The 17,693-nt window shown below is 42.5% G+C and overlaps 1 protein-coding gene across 5 annotated transcripts in view; it reads left to right on the top strand.

Annotated features, from left to right (window-relative positions):
• KLHL29 (kelch like family member 29) overlaps positions 1-17,693 on the top strand; it is a 598,373-nt gene that overhangs the window by 70,459 nt on the left and 510,221 nt on the right. The gene's annotated exons all lie outside the window — the stretch shown is intronic.

Here is a 17,693-nt window from a genome sequence, read left to right as displayed (position 1 = left end):
CAGCACCAGCTCAGGAAGAGTGGGCACTATGTGCACATGTCTGATATATTTTTACCAAAACTGCTGCCTGCCCAACTCGCCAAAGGAGAAAAAGGAAACAGGGAGGCCAAAAGGAATGGTTTAGAGCAGTGTTTTTCAACCTTTCTTTATAAAGTACCCCTTAAAAAAAAGTACCCCCAATGCACCCACCCCTCCCCCAGAGCCAGGCACCTCCAACCTTCCCCCGCTTTAACCCAATCCTCCTTTCCCTCCCATAGAGATGAGCACTGGACGTACGGTAACCCTGCCTTTGAAGTTCCTGCTCCCGCTGCCCAGCCTTACCTCGGCTGCTTGACTGCAGGGAGCACGTGGCCCTCCAGTGCTGGGCTCACCATGATGCGTGGGGCTGTGCGCTCCCACCACAGCCTGGCGCTCCCCTAGTGTGGCGCCTGGGGGCAACTGCCCCCCCTCACTATGCCTCTGGGCCTATAACTCTGTCAAAGAAGGAAATATTATATGATTTTTCTTGACAATTCCATATTAACTGTTCCTTATAGCCCTGTTATTTTCTAGATTCTTACAAATGGATTGTTTCAGAATTTGTTCCGCTTTCTTTCCAGGTATCAAAGTTATAATGACTGGTCTATTATTCCCTAGATCCTCTTTGTTCCCCTTTTAGGTGCTACTTTTACCCTTCACCAGTCTTCTTGGTTCTTACCTGTCCTCCAAAATGTTCTCAAAGATAATTGCTAATGGTTTTGTTCCTTAAATGCGCTAGGGTGAATTTAATCCAGTCCTGTTGATTTTCCAAAATATGGTTTAACCTGTTCTTTCCCTGTTTTGGCTTACTTTCCTTCGTGTTTATTGGTAATGTTAATATTCAGTATCTGGTCACAATATACCTGTTAGTGAAGACTGAAGCAAAATAGACATTAAAAAATTCAGTACTCTTGCTGTCACCCATTACTAGTTGTCATTCCTCACTAAGTAGAGGACCCACGCTTTCTTTTATATTTTTCTTGCTCCTGGTGTATTTATAGAACCCCTTCTTCACTCATTTTTGTTGCTAGGTTTAATTAATTGTGTGCATTAGCTTTTCTGATTTTTGTCTCTACATGCTTATGCTATTCTTTTTGTATTCATCCTAAGCAATTTGTCCATATTTCCACTCTTGATGGGATTCTTTTATAATCTTTTTCAGGTTATTAACGAGCTCCTTGTAAAGACATATAGGTGTGTCCTATTAATCTTCCTACATTTCTTCTGCAATGGAATTGTTTACAGTTGTGCTTTTCATATTCTCTCCTTCACCACTCCATGCCATATCCATTAGTGGAATCCAACTTAAGTAAGTGGACAATTTTACCTATCTAGGCGGCAACATCTCCACAGATGGATCTCTTGACAAAGAGATCACAGACAGGATGCAGAAAGTGTCTCAGTCACTAGGAAAACTATGCAACAAAGTCCTGAAATCCTTCTGAACATAACCCTCTCAACAAAAATAAAACTTTACAATGCTGAGTTGGACACATCCTTAGGACGACTAAACACCGACTCCTCCGAAAAATTTTCTACGGAGAATTGCCACAAGGACGATGGAATCAAGACCACTCCAGAAAGTACTACAAGGACGACATCAGGAACAGCACACACTTTGGAGCAATGAAAGTGGATGTTCTCGAGAAGTCTTCATCAAATGGAACAGTGTGGTGATGCATAACAGCTTTCCATGTCTTTAAAGAGGACACAATTAATTATTCGGTTCTGGGGGAAAGCATCGTATATTGTTATATGACTTTGTCTTCCCACTGTGCTCATGGACATGAATATCATGCTTTGGACTTTAGAGGCACTCCAGAGTCCACAAAGAGAAAGCATGAAAACGTCTTTGTTGAACCAATGGACTAAGCAAAGGTTGTCTCCAGAAGAGCTGGTAGTTTCTCAAGAACTCCTTTATCCGCTTTTTCCCATGGGACATTGTCTGCTTTTTTGAAGTCCATAGTCCTTATTCTGCTACTTTCCATCCTTCTTTTCTTTAGAATCATGACATCTATTCTTTCATGATCATATTCAACTGAACTGCTTTCCAAATTCATATTCACAACCAATTCCTACCTGTTGTTTGGAATTATGTCTAAAAAGGACTTCCCTCCTGTTTAGTTCTTTCACTCTCAGAAACAAAACGTTGTTCCCAAGACAAGTAAGGCCCTGGAATCTGCCACTGCGCAGCAGCACCATTATGCCAAACACTGTAGAAAAATAATATAAGAAAGTTACAAAGAAGATACATTATGCATAGAGATGATAGTCAAAGGGTGGAAGAAGAAACTGTGGCAGAAGGGTGAATGACAGGCCCAAGGGCCCACAGCAGGTCTGCTAAATACTAATCCAATGCCTTATCTGATCAAAGTAGGAGAAATAAATACCTTTTATTGGATCAGCTTCCATTCATGGAAGGGACAAACTTATCAGTCAGGTCTGGAGAAGGAAACCATAGTGTCGCATTCTAGAACCCATGCGGGGTACTATAAGACAGTTACAACCAATACTTGATGGGAACCACATCCTGAAAGAAATCTTTCACGATCCCCCTCCTTTGGCCTTCAAACATCCTCTCCCCCCAACATTTTCTCTCCCTGCTGCCTCCCTTTGCCAGAGCCTTTCCTCACTACAGTGAAAAGACCCAGCAGCTGGGAACTGCTGAAGCCTTTTTCTTTCTGCCTCCCCTTTGCCAGAGCCTTTCACTCATCCATGTAACTATATACCATGGCATGGTCATGGTGTGCTTTTCACTGAAGCATTCAGCTATGTGTACATGAGATTCTTCTGGCAGAGGTGTCTAGGTGTAGATGTGGCCTGTTTTTTTCTTGAGACTCTATTATGGAATATTGTTTAAGTAAACACTTGAGGGAGGGGAAAATGTCTACAATGCTCTTGCTACTTGTTACAATATATATTTTTGGTCCCTTTTTGAAGTAGGTTAAATTTAGGCATCCTTTTATCATCTCGCAAGAGGTGATGGCTGTTAACATTAAAGTGCTACGTTCGCCTCCTTTACCAGTTGCATGCTGTGAAAAAGTGTAGGTTTGTCTCCTGGCTCTCATCAGCTCATTTAAACTTTCCAGTTCTGGTTGTGCACTTGGATGACTGGCATTTCTGCTGTCTGTGGTGCTGTTTATGTTGGGCTTGTACTTTTGAGAGCTCTTTAAGGCACCTGGAATAGTAGACTTACAGAAGAGCCAATCTAATTTAAAGAAGCAAGCATACATATTTATTACTGTAAGAAATGAACAGAAGATAAAAGTTTCAGTCCTAAGTGAGGTAGCAGATACTTTGTTATTAAGAACATTTTATTTAAAATATATTTTTATAAAGTTCACCAGTTCATGTTCAGTTAACTAATTGGCTAGAGATGATAGGGTTTAAATCAGTAGTGCTGGTATTCATCTAGTAAAAACTAAAAAGAGGTGTAACCCACACACCTTCTGGGTGAGGGGTACTGTCCCATGAAGTGGCAATTAGACCACTTACAAAGAGAAAGAATGAGTCTGCTCTACAGCCTTAGCTGAGAGCCAGCTGGCTTTTAGTTCAAGCGGTAGAGGCTCATGCATTAAACTTTAGAGGTCCCAAGTTCAGTTCCACCTGTCAATGTTACAGTTGCTCCTGCCACAAGTCTCCTACTTTCTTCAGAGGAAGTGTGTCTTAAATTCAGTTTCCTGCTCCAGTACAGACTTCCTGTGTGACCACTTGACTCTTTCTTCCTCCAGTTCCAATCTTTAAAATGGTGATGATAACAGAATCACATACAAGATTGTCAAGTGCTTTTGTGATTTTACTAATGAAAAATACAGTGTAAGAGCTAGGTATCATTGTTAAATAAAACAATCTCATAGGCCTGATCCAAAGCTCATAGTGGAAAATAAAGATTCACATTAGTCTCCATTGGAAAATAAAAAGCACAGTGAGTCCCAGAGTCAACTGACTCCGACTCTTGGGGTGCCTGCTACAGAGCTAAACATAGCACTATGCATGTTCCCACTTGAGCTGGACCTCAAGTTCGGACACCTGAAGAGGAGGAGGGTTTCCGAGCCTGAGTTCCAGCCCAACTGAGAAAATCCACACTCTGGTTTTGAACTCCATTGTGAGAACCTGGGCTCTGACACTTGCTTCCGCAAGATTTTTCTGTTTGTTCTGCACTGTAAATGTATCCTATGAGACTGCTGTACACAAAATGAGATGAGTTAATAATTAAACAAGAATGTTTATTTTCTCATACTGAGTGTGAATAATATTAGCAACTTATTAGAACATAAGAATGGCCATACTGTGTCAGATCAAAGATCCATCTAGCCCAGAATCCTACCTCCCAACAGTGGCCAATGCTAGATGCCCCAGAGGGAGTGAACAGAAACTGGTAATAATCATGTGATCCTTCTCCTGTCATCCATTTCTAGCCCCTGACAAACAGAGGCTAGGGACACCATTCCTGCCCATCCTGGCTAATAAGTATTGATAGATCTAACCTCTATGAATTTATCTAGCTCTTTTTTGAACTCTGTTAAAGTCCTGATCTTCACAATATTCTCTGGCAAGGAATTCCAAGGTTGACTGTGTGCTTTTGTTTGTTTTAAACCTGCTACCTATTATTTTAATCTCAAAGCCAGAATTGATTTGATGTGTAATCCCAAATAATTAACGATAAAATATAAATGAACTTTCAGTACAGAATTTGCAGAAAATGTGGGTCTGTAATGTTCTAATGTATGTATACTCTCATCTGAGGTTTTCCATGCAGTTTAAAATGGAGAGGTAGAGAGTTTGCCTCATGTGATGAGTACTATTTTTTTAATTCAACTGCATATATTAAATAGTGAATTTGCATCTTAATAAACTAAATACTGTAAAGCTGAATATTGTTTTCTAAGTGCTTTCTTCCCCCATATCTCTGTATTACAGTGCTCTCTGGCCTCTTCATCAAAACCTTTTCATCATATAGTAGCAAAAGTCATAACCCATTCAGCAAAGCACTAAAAAACCTCTTTTAGTCTAACTGGATTCAGTGGAACTTAAGTGAATATTTATGTGCTTTGCTGAACTAGGACATCAGTTTGCAACTGTGAAAAAGTGTAGAGGAGGGTGCTGGAAAATGTAGATTTCTTTATCCCTCCAATCCGCTGCAAGTCAACTTGCCTAACTTCCAACCTGCAGTGGGAATGCCAGGTGGAAGTCTAGCAGATTCATAACATGCTAGCCCTCTGGAGATCAGAGTACAGAAGTCTAATTAGGTCTATCAGGTCTTCAGCTAGGAGGAAGAGTCCTTTCAAAGCTTTGCAGTGATACCTCTGGACAAATCAGGATTAGCACTAACTGACTCTGAAGGGAGTTTTGCACAGTCCTTCTTGTTAAGGAGACATGGAATGTTCAGCGTGGAAAAAGGAAAGAGTCTTGAGGCTCAGAAGTGCATAGAGGAAGAACAACAAAGCATTCTGTGTAAGTGTGGATTTTACATTTATTGTAAAAGAAATGTGTCATGCTGATTAACCATATTCACTAACTGAAGATCCCAGGCCATAATAATCATCAGGTCACAAAATGGCTTTAAGGAGAATTATTTCTTCCAATTCTACAGAAGCTGGAAAGTGTGTGATCAGGCCAAATAAAAACCTTCAGAATAAGCAGGTGTAAAAGAACACATTCTCAAAGAATATTATTTGTCCTCATTAGGTGTCATGTAGAGATATAGGTACCTATGAATTTTTTATGATACTTTTGAGTATTTTTTGCTGCCAAGATAAATTCCTCCTTAATACATTTGACTCCCCGGCCCCGAAAAGAAGCTGTCACTGCGACAAGTCTGAACCAGACTTTCGAAGCACTATTTTTTGTACTGCATTCATCTCTGAAATCTCAAGTTACGAGACTTTTAAAATACAGACTTGAGTTGACTGAATTAACTTTTCCTGATCCAAGAGATTAAAGATTGGTGTAATTTTTTAAGTAGAACCTGTTTAAGTAGAATTGCTCATCAAAGAAAATCTTACGAAGTTGAGCAAATAGGATTTAGGGAAAGAGTTCTCCTGGGGAAACTGATTAGTTAATACTTAAGTAATCTCTGTCTTTTTGCCATCCTTACTGCTGTTCCAAACTGCAACAACCCGAACGATTACTGGATCAAGGTGATACTTGCATATGTTCCATTGGATAAATTACTCAAATGGTAGATAATTTTTTGTTAATTTTGGCCTGAGAAGTGGTACAGGCTCTCATAATTCCTCTAATCAAACACAAAGTAGGTCATACTCCCCAGCACTGCCTCCTTTAACTAGTTTAATTCTCGGTTTCAGAGTTTTAATTACAGTGGTTGCTCCCATTAGGTGGTCCTGTTTCATGGCAGGATGTTAGACAGCAGTCTCCCTCTAAGTCATTTATGTGGACTGCGGGTATGTCTGTCAACCCATAATGAGCAATGAAAGAATGAAGAATGTTAATTTAACTGATGCTGCTTTTGCTGTTAACAGTAAGTACCACCAGCTGCACCTCATAAACATTGCTGTTTGTCTGCCTGAGCTTTGCTATTCAGTGAGGCCTGGCTTGATTGATAGAGGCGGAATTAGAACGATGGGTTGCACGGAACAACTTTCCTGCAATGCTCCTTCTGTGAGTGGTTTTTTATTGTGAGAGACAGCTCCTAAATTTTAATTGCTTTTCAAACTTGCAAGTGCTGCTTGTGTCAAATGTTGATAATTGGTTTATGACAGAGGTATTCTAAATTAAGCAGAGGTCAGCACAGATAATTTGCATATTACCTACTGGAGGAAAAAAGGTTCTATTGAAGTGACACTTTGCTACTAGGAGAACTCCACTCTTTTTTGTGGAAAGTTTCCATTACTGATGCATAATTTCTTAAACAGTGGGTTGTATTCATTTTAACCTGCAAAATAAAGCTGGATGCTGCTGTATATCTATCAGTCTTTGTATGCGTCAAGGAAAATACATACTTGCTTCTGCTGAAAGCTTATCAGCAAAGAACATAACACTGGCAACTTGAGCAATGGTGCTACCCTCACCTTGTGTAATTTACGTTAGGCATTCAAATGTTGGAGGAAACCATACCCTGGTTGCATTTCTAGCCCCCATTTGTGCCTGTTGACTTGCTCACAGGCAGATGCTATTCAGGGGTTTCCTGGTATGAGAGAAGCTCATTTTAGAGTATCTAGCTGCTTCCAAAGTGGGCCAGACTATGTGAGTTTCCTTGAGATAAGGAGAGGCCTCTAGATAGCCATTCGTGGGATTTTGTTCTGTGTGTTTAGACTGACCACTGGCAAGTGGGAGAAGCTGACCAAAGCTCTCCTAAAGAAAGTAAAGGGCTAATTATGGACTGTGTAACTTTGGAGTCTGACCTCAGCCTCTACTTGGCTTGAAGCAACAGTCCTTATTCAACTGCATTTAACTTGTCAGTTTAAATTCGCAACACTTTCTTTCCAGCTCAATTCTGGGAGCATCTCTGGTGTTCATTTTTTTTCTCAAGCTCATGAGGGCACCTGCATGCTTGCCAAGAAGCCACAAGCAGGAATCAGAACTCAGGCATTCCTGACACCTGACGTGCGTAGGAGGCTGCTCCAGCCCAGCTGGGTCCACCATACCATGCAGCGGGCTGGGTGCCACTCCAGCCCAGCCAGAATAGCTCCCAGCCTGCCCGGGGTGCAGCATTAAAGGACCTGGCCCAGCCAGAGCAGCCCCCCACCCACTGGATCCCGTTTAAGTGGTTAAATGCAACAGTTAACTGGTTAAATGGGATTTTACATCCCTACATTGAGCATCACTGTTCTTTGCCTTCCTCCTCTGCTGCTCATGTATCTTCTTTCTGGTGTTGATCTCATCTTTGCCACCTGTAGAGCTGCTAAAACAAATGTTTCTTAGTACCTGGAATAGATTTTCTGCCTTTAAAATGGGGTGAGGGAGGAAGAGAACTAGTTTTCTAAACTTCTGATCACATATGGGAGGTAATTATTAACTTCAGGCATGCTGCATTAAGCAACAAACAAACAAGACCTTTATTTTCCACAACTCCATTAACATTGTGCTCATTTTCATCAGGCTGGGATTCCAGATAGACCTCTTAATGTACTACCAGCCATTATTTTTTCACCCAGTTTGCTCAGTCCCTGCAGATAATAAATGAACCCATTACAAATAAATTTGACACTACGTCCACAAAGATGTGAAAATTGGAGTCTCTCATCATGATTGAAAATGTGTGCTCACTTGCTCAAACGGGTATAAGAGTCTACTTTGAGGATAAGAGAGACCAAATTGCTGGAAAGGCTGTTTCAGTGGCACACAGGTTAATGTAGATGTATTATGGATTTATGTAACTCCTAAGAGGATAATTATTTTGCAGATGATTTGGACTGAATGTGCACTTGATCAGGGACCTTCATGTATAACTAATGGGCACACTACTAGTATAGTATGAAGTCACCCTGATAATAGGGTTGCCAACATTCTACTTACAGGAAACAGAACACCCTTGCCCCACCTTTCTCTGAGGCCTTGCCCTGTCTCACTCTAACCCCCCTCCCTCAGGCACTCGCTACCTTCACTAATTCACTCATTTTTACTAGGCTGGACCAAGGGGCTGCATTGTGGAAGGTGTGAGGGCTCTCACTGGGGGTGTAGGCTCTGGGATAGGACCAGGGATGAGAGATTTGGGGTAGGGATATAATAATACAGTTGATTAACCAATAAGCAAAAGCTCATAGGTTAATGCTGTAGACTACATGCATTTCCCCCCCCCCCCCCAAACCTCCCCAGTAAACTTTTTAGCAGATTGGCCAGCAGCCTGGCTCAGTCCTGGCTTGTGCTGGGTCCAGGACCTTCCCCCACTGTGGCTCTGCATTTAAAATGTATTAGGAACCAGGCTGGCAGTCAGCCTGGCTCAGTTCTAGCTTGTGCTGGGTCTGGGAGCTCAGATCCACACCCCCAGACAGCGGATGCTGCCACCCCATGCTGCTGCCTCTGATACAGGGGGCTCCTCGGAAGTGGGGCCGGAGCACACTCCCAGGGACTATAGAATAGTCGAGTAGCCAGTAAGATTTCATGAGGTTAATGGACGATTCAGTTAACCGATATTTAAGATCCCTAATTTGGGGTGCAGAGGGGGGCTGTAGGCAGAGGGTAGAGCCAAGGAGTTTGGAGTATGGGAGAGGGGCTGCAGGCTGAGGCAAGGAGTTGGGGTGTGGGAGGAGGTGTGGGCTTTGGACTGGTTCTGGGGTAGAGTTAGAAATTAGGGGTTCAGGGTGTACTGGGGGCTCCAGACTGGGACAGTGTTGCAGGGCGAGGGGGAAGAAAGCAGGGGAGATGGTTCTAGCTAGGGGGTTTGGACTGAAAGGTTCCGAGAGAATGAGGAAGCCGGGGCTGGCGCACGGGGGTTTTGGCAGAGAGGGGATTAGGGGAGCAGCTCTGGGAAGTGCTTACCTCCCAGAAGCAGCAGCATGCCCCCCTGTGGCTCCTAGGGAGGAACGCAGCTGGGTCATTCCCAGCCAGTGGCAGCTGCAGAGCTGGTGTTGCAGGAGGGACCCTGTGGAGCCCCCGGCTTCCCCATTGGCCTCCAGTATCATAGGCTGGGGAAGGCACTACCTTCCCCAACCACCAGCTTAGCCCCACCCACACTGTTCCCAGAATGCCTACTGTAGGCATGCTGGGGATGGACTGTTGCTGCCCCCAGCACCCAACCTCCCAGTGCTCCTGGCTGAAGAGGTTGGAGCTGTGTACTGCTCCTCCTCCCCATGCTCCAGGGCCAGGAAAGCTGGGGACGCATGCCTTCCCCTCCCTCCCCATGCTCCTCTTCTTGTGGTGGTAGGGGGCGCACTGCCCTGCCTCCCTGAGGTGGGGGGCAGGGAGGCGGCTTGGCTCCCATGAGGAGTGGGGCCTCAGTAGAAGGGGTAAGGCTGGGGAGGCAAGCTCCCAGCCCTACCTTCACCAACTGCCCATGGTCTTCTCCTATATGAAGGAATCAGAGGGGGAATATGCCTCTGTTTCTCAGGATCATGTGATGCAGAGGTGAGCAGGGAGTCTGCCAGGCTATGTGCATGGTGCCGCCAACTCGTTAGTCAAATGGTCCAGTCAGCTCTGTGCCAGGATTCCTTTTTAACCAGGTAAACTGGGAGGACAGATCCCGAGAAACCTCAGGTTCTTGTGGTTAAAGCACTGGATTGCTATTCAAAGAACCTGGACAGTATTCTCACTGGTTCCTTGTGTGCACGTGAGCAAGTAGCATCAACGTTTCTATCTTAGTTCCCCATCTCTAATAATACTTCCTTTCATGCCTCCTTTCCTGCCTCCCCGCCTCGCATCCTGATGTTTGGGAAAGGGACTGTTGCTATATGTATGTACAGTACCTAGTACAGTGGGGCTGCGGTATTAGTTGGGAAACTGTAAGCACTGTTGTAATGCAAATAATAAATAGTTCCTTTTTCTGGGGCAGGAGAACAGTTCTCCTGCAACTTTCCATATGACCTGCAATAATAACTTGGTGAAAATATAGTAAATAATCTATCAACACAAATGTAAATAGAAGAAAAAGTGACACGATTCATGTGTAATCCCCACACTTTTTTTTTTCCCCACACTTTTTTTTGTGGTGTTTATTTTCATTTGGATTTTAGTTTTAATTCTAGCGAAAGCTGAACAAGCCCACAAAATATCAGTTGACTGTGAAGACCACATAATAGCGGTGAACGATATCAGATGTATAGTGCTTCCTCAGTACCACACGAAATGGCCACAGACCCTAAGATTTTATAGCCTGTGTCAATTTTCATTTTTATTGTTTTATATTGAGCAGCTCAATTTTCATGGCACATCATCCTTAACTCAGTTGAATGACATCTACAGCAGTCATGCTAAGTAAAAATCAACAGTTTGCATCAAGAGAACACATTCTTGCTGTGAACAAATTATTTTAGATTGTCATGGGATCCAGAACTCCGTGTGCAGGCTTGAATCTAAGGTACCTGGCTCCTCCCAAAGTTGAAAGAGTTTTCATGAAGCAGGTAGAGGAGGTAATCTGTTATATCTGTGGTGTCATATGCCAAGGATAAGTCACGCTGCTGGTGTTCTCTTAAAGCAAAGCAAAGAGCGGGTTAGGAGCACCCACGAATGCATGAGGACGCTACCCATAGCTGGCTCTTGCCTCTCACGCTGGCTAAAAGGCATACCATGTGAGACTTTCTGCTTAGGGCTCAGGTCTCTGCCAGGGTTACCAGTTCTGACTGAAGCTGTTCCTGGAGATTTTTTTCCCCCTACAAAATGATGGTGTCATTTTCTTAAAATATCCTATTAAAATCTCCAGGATTGCTTTCAGTAGTCACTGGGGGTATGTCTACACTACCCCGCTAGTTCGAACTAGCGGGGTAATGTATGCATACCGCACTTGCTAATGAAGCCCGGGATTTGAATTTCCCGGGCTTCATTAGCATAAGCGGGGAGCCGCCATTTTTAAATCCCCGCTGCTTCGAACCCCGTGTAGCGCGGCTACACGGGGCTCGAACTAGGTAGTTCGGACTAGGGTGCCTATTCCGAACTACCGGTACACCTCGTTTCACGAGGAGTACCGGTAGTTCGGAATAGGACCCTAGTCCGAACTACCTAGTTCGAGCCCCGTGTAGCCGCGCTACACGGGGTTCGAAGCAGCGGGGATTTAAAAATGGCGGCTCCCCGCTTATGCTAATGAAGCCCGGGAAATTCAAATCCCGGGCTTCATTAGCAAGTGCGGTATGCATACATTACCCCGCTAGTTCGAACTAGCGGGGTAGTGTAGACATACCCTGGGAGATTTGATGCCAATTCCAGGAGATTCCAGGTCAATCCTGGAGGGTTGGCAACACTACCTTGCCTCCCCCAACCTTGTTACCTCAAATGGTTGAATGATAAAACATGTAATGCATCATCCCATCCCTCTGCTTTAAGTAAGTTGAAATTACTTTTGTTAACTCTTTTGGACACAAAGGAGAAATTCAGCTAGTCAGGGAACAAGAAACAATACCTATTACTTCAGCCAGAATGTAATATGGCTGAAAGTAACAGGGGTCTTATAGAATTCACTCCTGTAGCTTTTAAAATCTTTCGTGTCTTTTTTTAACTGTGTTTCAGGATGCTGTCAGCACAGGCCACCAAAGTGTGGCAATGCAGTCACCCCATCTCACATTTCCCTTTTGACTAACTTGCACTCACTTGGGCATTTCAAAATAACATTCCCTCTTTTGGGATCTGGCATATTAAGCCATACAATAAAATAATCATGATACTATACATTGTTACACAGCAGCACTATTTCAGAATAACTAACATTCCAAAAGAACATAGTCTGTCTCTACATACAAGCAGTTATTTTGACATAATATCGATATAATGGAGAGCTAGAGGACTTCTTACCCAGACTCCTGTAACTCTCATTGTACAAGGAGTAAGGGAAGTCGGGGGAAGAGTGCTCTCTCTCGAAATAACTGCTGTGTAGACAGCGCCAAAAGTAAAAATAAATTATTAAGTTGCATAGCTTGTTTTGAGTTTAGCCCTGCTGTGTAGACATGCCCTAAGGTGCCCAGGACTACTCGTTTATAAAATAATCAGTTTGGTTTGTGCTTAGAACAGCCATTCTTCCCAAGTCCCGATTAACATAAGCTCCCTTCCCATTTTGCAGCAGCAGGTTTCTTCCTAGTTGCGGCTACCATTTGTCTTTTGCTCTAAACCCAGCATTGTTCCTTTTATCTCTGTGATCAAAACCTTCCAAGCTATGGTAGAGAGTTTTTCTCTATCACCCCCTCCTTAGGACAGGGTTTCATAGCATGCTATCATCCTGGCTTAACTGCTGCAAATTCTCTTTACTCTCTTCAGATCTCTGTGTCAGTGTGAACTCACAGCCCATGTTACAGAATGCATGGCCTGGCTGCTTCCTCATATGACCCTTTGTTATCTGACTCAGCACAGCCTGGAGCTTGCGGAACTGGATACTTTTGTGCCAGTTTTGATTGCTTACAGAGAAGGCCCCAAAAAAGTTTCTTGAGAGCAAAAGCAAACATCCAGTTTGTTGATTACAGTAAATGTATATTAAGTCTTTTCTATCATGGCAGGCTTTGAAATACCAGTAAAACTTTCAGTACCTCAAGAGACATAAGTTGAATGTTGAGCAACAGGTGAGGAAGATGGTTCTGCTTAAAAAAAATCATTGTTCTGGTTGAAGACACCTGTAATTTCAGTGTCTAACAACCATTTTAGTGAGAAGGATAATTTTGATTAAGATTCAGCAGCCACCGCTTCAATTAAAAGATAAGAGCTTGAATGAACTGTGTGTCTATGAGGCTATGTCTACACTATGGGTTTTTTTCCGGGATCCTGGAGGTATCCCAGAAAAATTCCGCCGCATCCAGGTAACGCATCTACTCTTCTGCTTTCTTTTGCGGACGGGCAGATGCTCTTTTTCAAAAGCCCTATTTTCCTCCTTGCATGAGAAAGAAGGGCTCTTCTGAAAGAGGAGGCTTTCCGAAATTTGGCCCACTGTAGAAAAAACTATTGGAAAAAGTTACGCAAATTACGGAGTGCAATTTGTGTACCTTTTTCCGATAGATCAGTGTAGTCTAGATAGCCAGAGAGTCCCCAAATCCTGAAAAAAGCCAACAGAGTGTAATGAAGCATGAAAAGTTGGCTGTGAATTTTAAAGGACATTCAGCTACTATAGCAAGCTGCATGTGTCCAACTTCAAAGAAATTGTATTGCTGAGATGAATGATTTTGCTCAATACTGCAAATTTTTTGTTCATAAAAATAGGCTTTCTAGTGTCTATTTTTTGTATCTGAATATCCTGTCTTTGAGTTCCACATAACACAACATCAATTTTCACTCCAAAATATTTAGGATTTAGAGAATTTAGGACAGGCAAGCACTTCTTTGCATCATGACAGTCCTCTGTATGTATTTATGGATAGAAATAAAAATTGTCTGGATAGCGTAATAGTTTAGAATGGTCCAAGGCAAGAGAAGGGTAATTATCTCATGCATTCAATATTTGTTAGCTAGGATGAGTAGGAATGGTGTCCCTAGCCTCTGTTTGTCAGAGGCTGGAAATGGATGACAGGAGAGGGATCACTTGATATTTAATTGTTTTCTGGGGCATCTGACATTGGCCAATGTTGGAAGGGAGGATATTGGGTTTGGTCTGGCACAGTATGGCTGTTATGTTTGGGGGTTACTTACCTCTTATAGGTCTAATCTCAGGCTTCATCTCCATATGCTGCATTGGCACAAACAGACATTAGTGTTCTAACTTTTATTTAAAGCATAAAGCGTAGGGCCCACCAGACAAGCCAACAGATTAGATTGAACACCCAGAAATAGTCTGTGGTCCTTATCTAATATTGATTGTGTGCACAACATCTAGCAAAATGACCACCCCCCCTCACACACACTTACTTTCCACAGTAGGAGCTTTGCTTGCAAAGGATCCTGGCGAGCTTTGTTGTAATAGTTACTCATTGCGTTTGAGTCTGCAAAATAGCTTTGTTTATGGTCTGATATTTTAATAGCATATTTCACTGTTTCCATTTAAACTTAGTAGTGACATCTTTGTTTTTCTCATTTAAAAGGCAGCATGATCCAGGTGCCTGTCAAAGGAGTTGTTGATGTTGCATTTTATGAGCAATCCTTCTGTTTGAGTTTATTTTTGTTTTGTCAGAAATGTTTGCCGAGCTCTTGTGAACTCCCCATAAATATTACTGATGTATGCTTCCTTTTTAAGAAATGATTATCCATGCAGGAATACAAATAGCATAGTCAGTCATAATTCTGAGCCATGACTTTTTTATATATATATATAAAGCTATGACATGCATTAGGAAGGATGAGGGTTCATTTTTGTCTTTAGTGCATGTTATCCAGCATTAGCCGTCTTTAAAATCATTTTCTGTCGCACAGTTGACTTATGTGCTGAGGGTTGTGTGCACCAAAAGATGGAGATGGAGATCAGCCCATGACACCCAAAATAATTGGGTATTTGAATGCTAAGCCACACTTCCGTCTCTGACATACAAAGACGCTCATTTTCCGTGATGTCAAACAGTGGCCCATCTAGTTCGTGTCTTATGTCCATAAGGTAGTGGTGTCTGAAAAAAATAAAGTGAAAAAATGAAGTGATAACTATGGGGTTGGGAGTTTAAAAACCCCTCTCCTCTCTAATTTGGTTCATACATTTTCTTTTAAAGGCTTAGAATTTTATGCTGAATCTGCTGTTCTTTCTTTTTTCCCACTTAATGCGATCGGCTTTTGAACCACAACTAAGTCCGATAAGATAAAATAAAAAACCTTTTTAGAAACCCTTTTCTTTTTGCTGCTAGATATGCAAATAGCAGCAAGTTTTAACACACCTCTAATCCTGTTTTTGTGTTGCCCATATAGCAATCTTTCCTGGTCTTTGGGACAGCGGGTGGTGGAACTGGTGAGCAAGCAAGGATTTGGGCATAAGCTCTACTTTATACACCATTTGCATGGTGGAGGATTACAGCTGCTCTCACTCGCCTCTGCCACTTCAAACCTTATCTAGCTGTGCTTATCATTTTTCCCTGTTCCCCACCTACATCTGCATTAAGGAACAGTGCAGCATCTGGCTGTGCATGCAGTAGTGTGTCTGTCTGAAGTCACTTTAGCTCCACATAGGTGCTGCATGGCCTGCATGGAGCCAGTTGCAGGTTGGGGCCTTAACCGTTTGGGTATTTGAATAGGAAAATGTGGTTCTGATTCTGTTTGGAGTCTCTGCATTTTAACCTAATACAATAACCTCTCCCAAAAATTTGCTTTTGATGTTGTTCTTCTTTCTCATGGCACATTAGCGAGTCCTTAGAATTACCTATTGTTTAAAATCATGCATTGCAACATACTTCTCTTAGGGTGCATCTACATAGCACTGTAACTCAAACTAAGATACACTATGGCTACGTCTACACTGGCCCCTTTTCCGAAAGGGGCATGGTAATTTCAGAGATCGTAATAGGGAAATCCGCGGGGGATTTAAATATCCCCCGCGGCATTTAAATAAAAATGTCCGCCGCTTTTTTCCGGCTTTTAGAAAAGCCGGAAAAGAGCGTCTACACTGGCCCCGATCCTCCGGAAAAAGCTCCCTTTTCCGGAGGATCTTATTCCTACTTTGAAGGGCGCTTTTTCCGGAGGATCGGGGCCAGTGTAGACGCTCTTTTCCGGCTTTTCTAAAAGCCGGAAAAAAGCGGCGGACATTTTTATTTAAATGCCGCGGGGGATATTTAAATCCCCCGCGGATTTCCCTATTACGATCTCTGAAATTACCATGCCCCTTCCGGAAAAGGGGCCAATGTAGACGAGCCCTATTTGTGTAGCTCAAATCGCTTATTTTATTTCAATGCTATTTTGAAATAGCTTATTTTGTCATTTGACTCTGTTTACACAGCATCAAATTTCAAAATAAAGTGCTATTCCGAAACCTCCCTTACTCCTCGTAGAATGAGGTTTACAGGGACGTCGGAATAGCAAGCCTGAAATAATGGGCTTGCTGTGAGGATGCGGGATAGTGGAGTATGCCAAAATAGGTATCTTGAAATAGTGTTGTAGTGTAAATGTACCCTTACAGAGATTGTAATCCGAATTTGTGCTGTTCTTAGTAAACTTCGTTAAAAGGCATATAGCATGGCCCTGTGGCTATGGCATGGAATTGGGGAGGCCTAGAGTAGGTTGTCTGCTCTGCCACTTACACTGGGTAAGGCACTTCACCTGTGTTTCTTTCCCTTCATGTCCTGCGGCACATCTATTTGGATTGTAAACTCTTCATGGCACAGACTGTATAGTTGCAGATATTGTGTTTGAGGCTTCTAGCCATTGCCATAGTGAAAATAATTGATGGCAATACTCATTGGAGGGCGTAGGTGCTCACATATCACAAGATGGAGCCTATGACTGTGGTGCAGCTTGTAGATAAAATTCCTGGCTCGTTTTGTATTGACTCAGAATGTATATAAAATGTAAGTTGTGTGTGTCAGTACAAATGTGGAAGAAAAAAAGCTTAACTGGAGGTATCTGGAAGAAAGAACCACTGATTGCATTGTTCAAGGGAAGCTAGCTATAAATTGGGAATTAATTTATATCCACTCATTTACCTTTCTAAAGATCTCCTCTTGTCCTTGTAAAAATTTTCCCCATACAGCCCGAAACTCTAAGTAAAAATGTGAAATCAATAGGTAATGTTATATTCAGTTAAAATAATTGTATTGATTCCCAGATAATGGCAGCAGTTCATTTTTGCAGGGATACATGCCACTTCTTGTCATGAAGATTACTTTCACATATATTACATCTGAAAGGGGGAACATAAATATAAAGCAGCTGTGTTATAATGAATTTATACTTTACACTGGGCATTAAAACATTATATATGTCGGGTGTATGTGCTTATGTGCTCTCTTTTGTAGCAGTATATCAGAGAGAAAATTACTACCACCCTCTGTTTTTTCTCCACGTTTATGAGAGGGTTAAAAATCCTGATACTTTGGGTATTGGCCACTCTCTGCTAAACCCTAACAATCCACCAGGAGCCTGGCTCTCCACATTTCATGCAGATTTTTGTCGCCTCTGGGAGATTAAAGTTCTTCGTGCCGATCATGGTGACATTTAACTTCACCGATTGTGGAGCTGTTTTT

The sequence above is a fragment of the Pelodiscus sinensis genome, chromosome 3 (assembly GCF_049634645.1).
Source record: "Pelodiscus sinensis isolate JC-2024 chromosome 3, ASM4963464v1, whole genome shotgun sequence".
NCBI classification, from domain to species: Eukaryota; Metazoa; Chordata; order Testudines; family Trionychidae; genus Pelodiscus; species Pelodiscus sinensis.
This window is presented reverse-complemented; position numbering and strand designations above follow the sequence as displayed.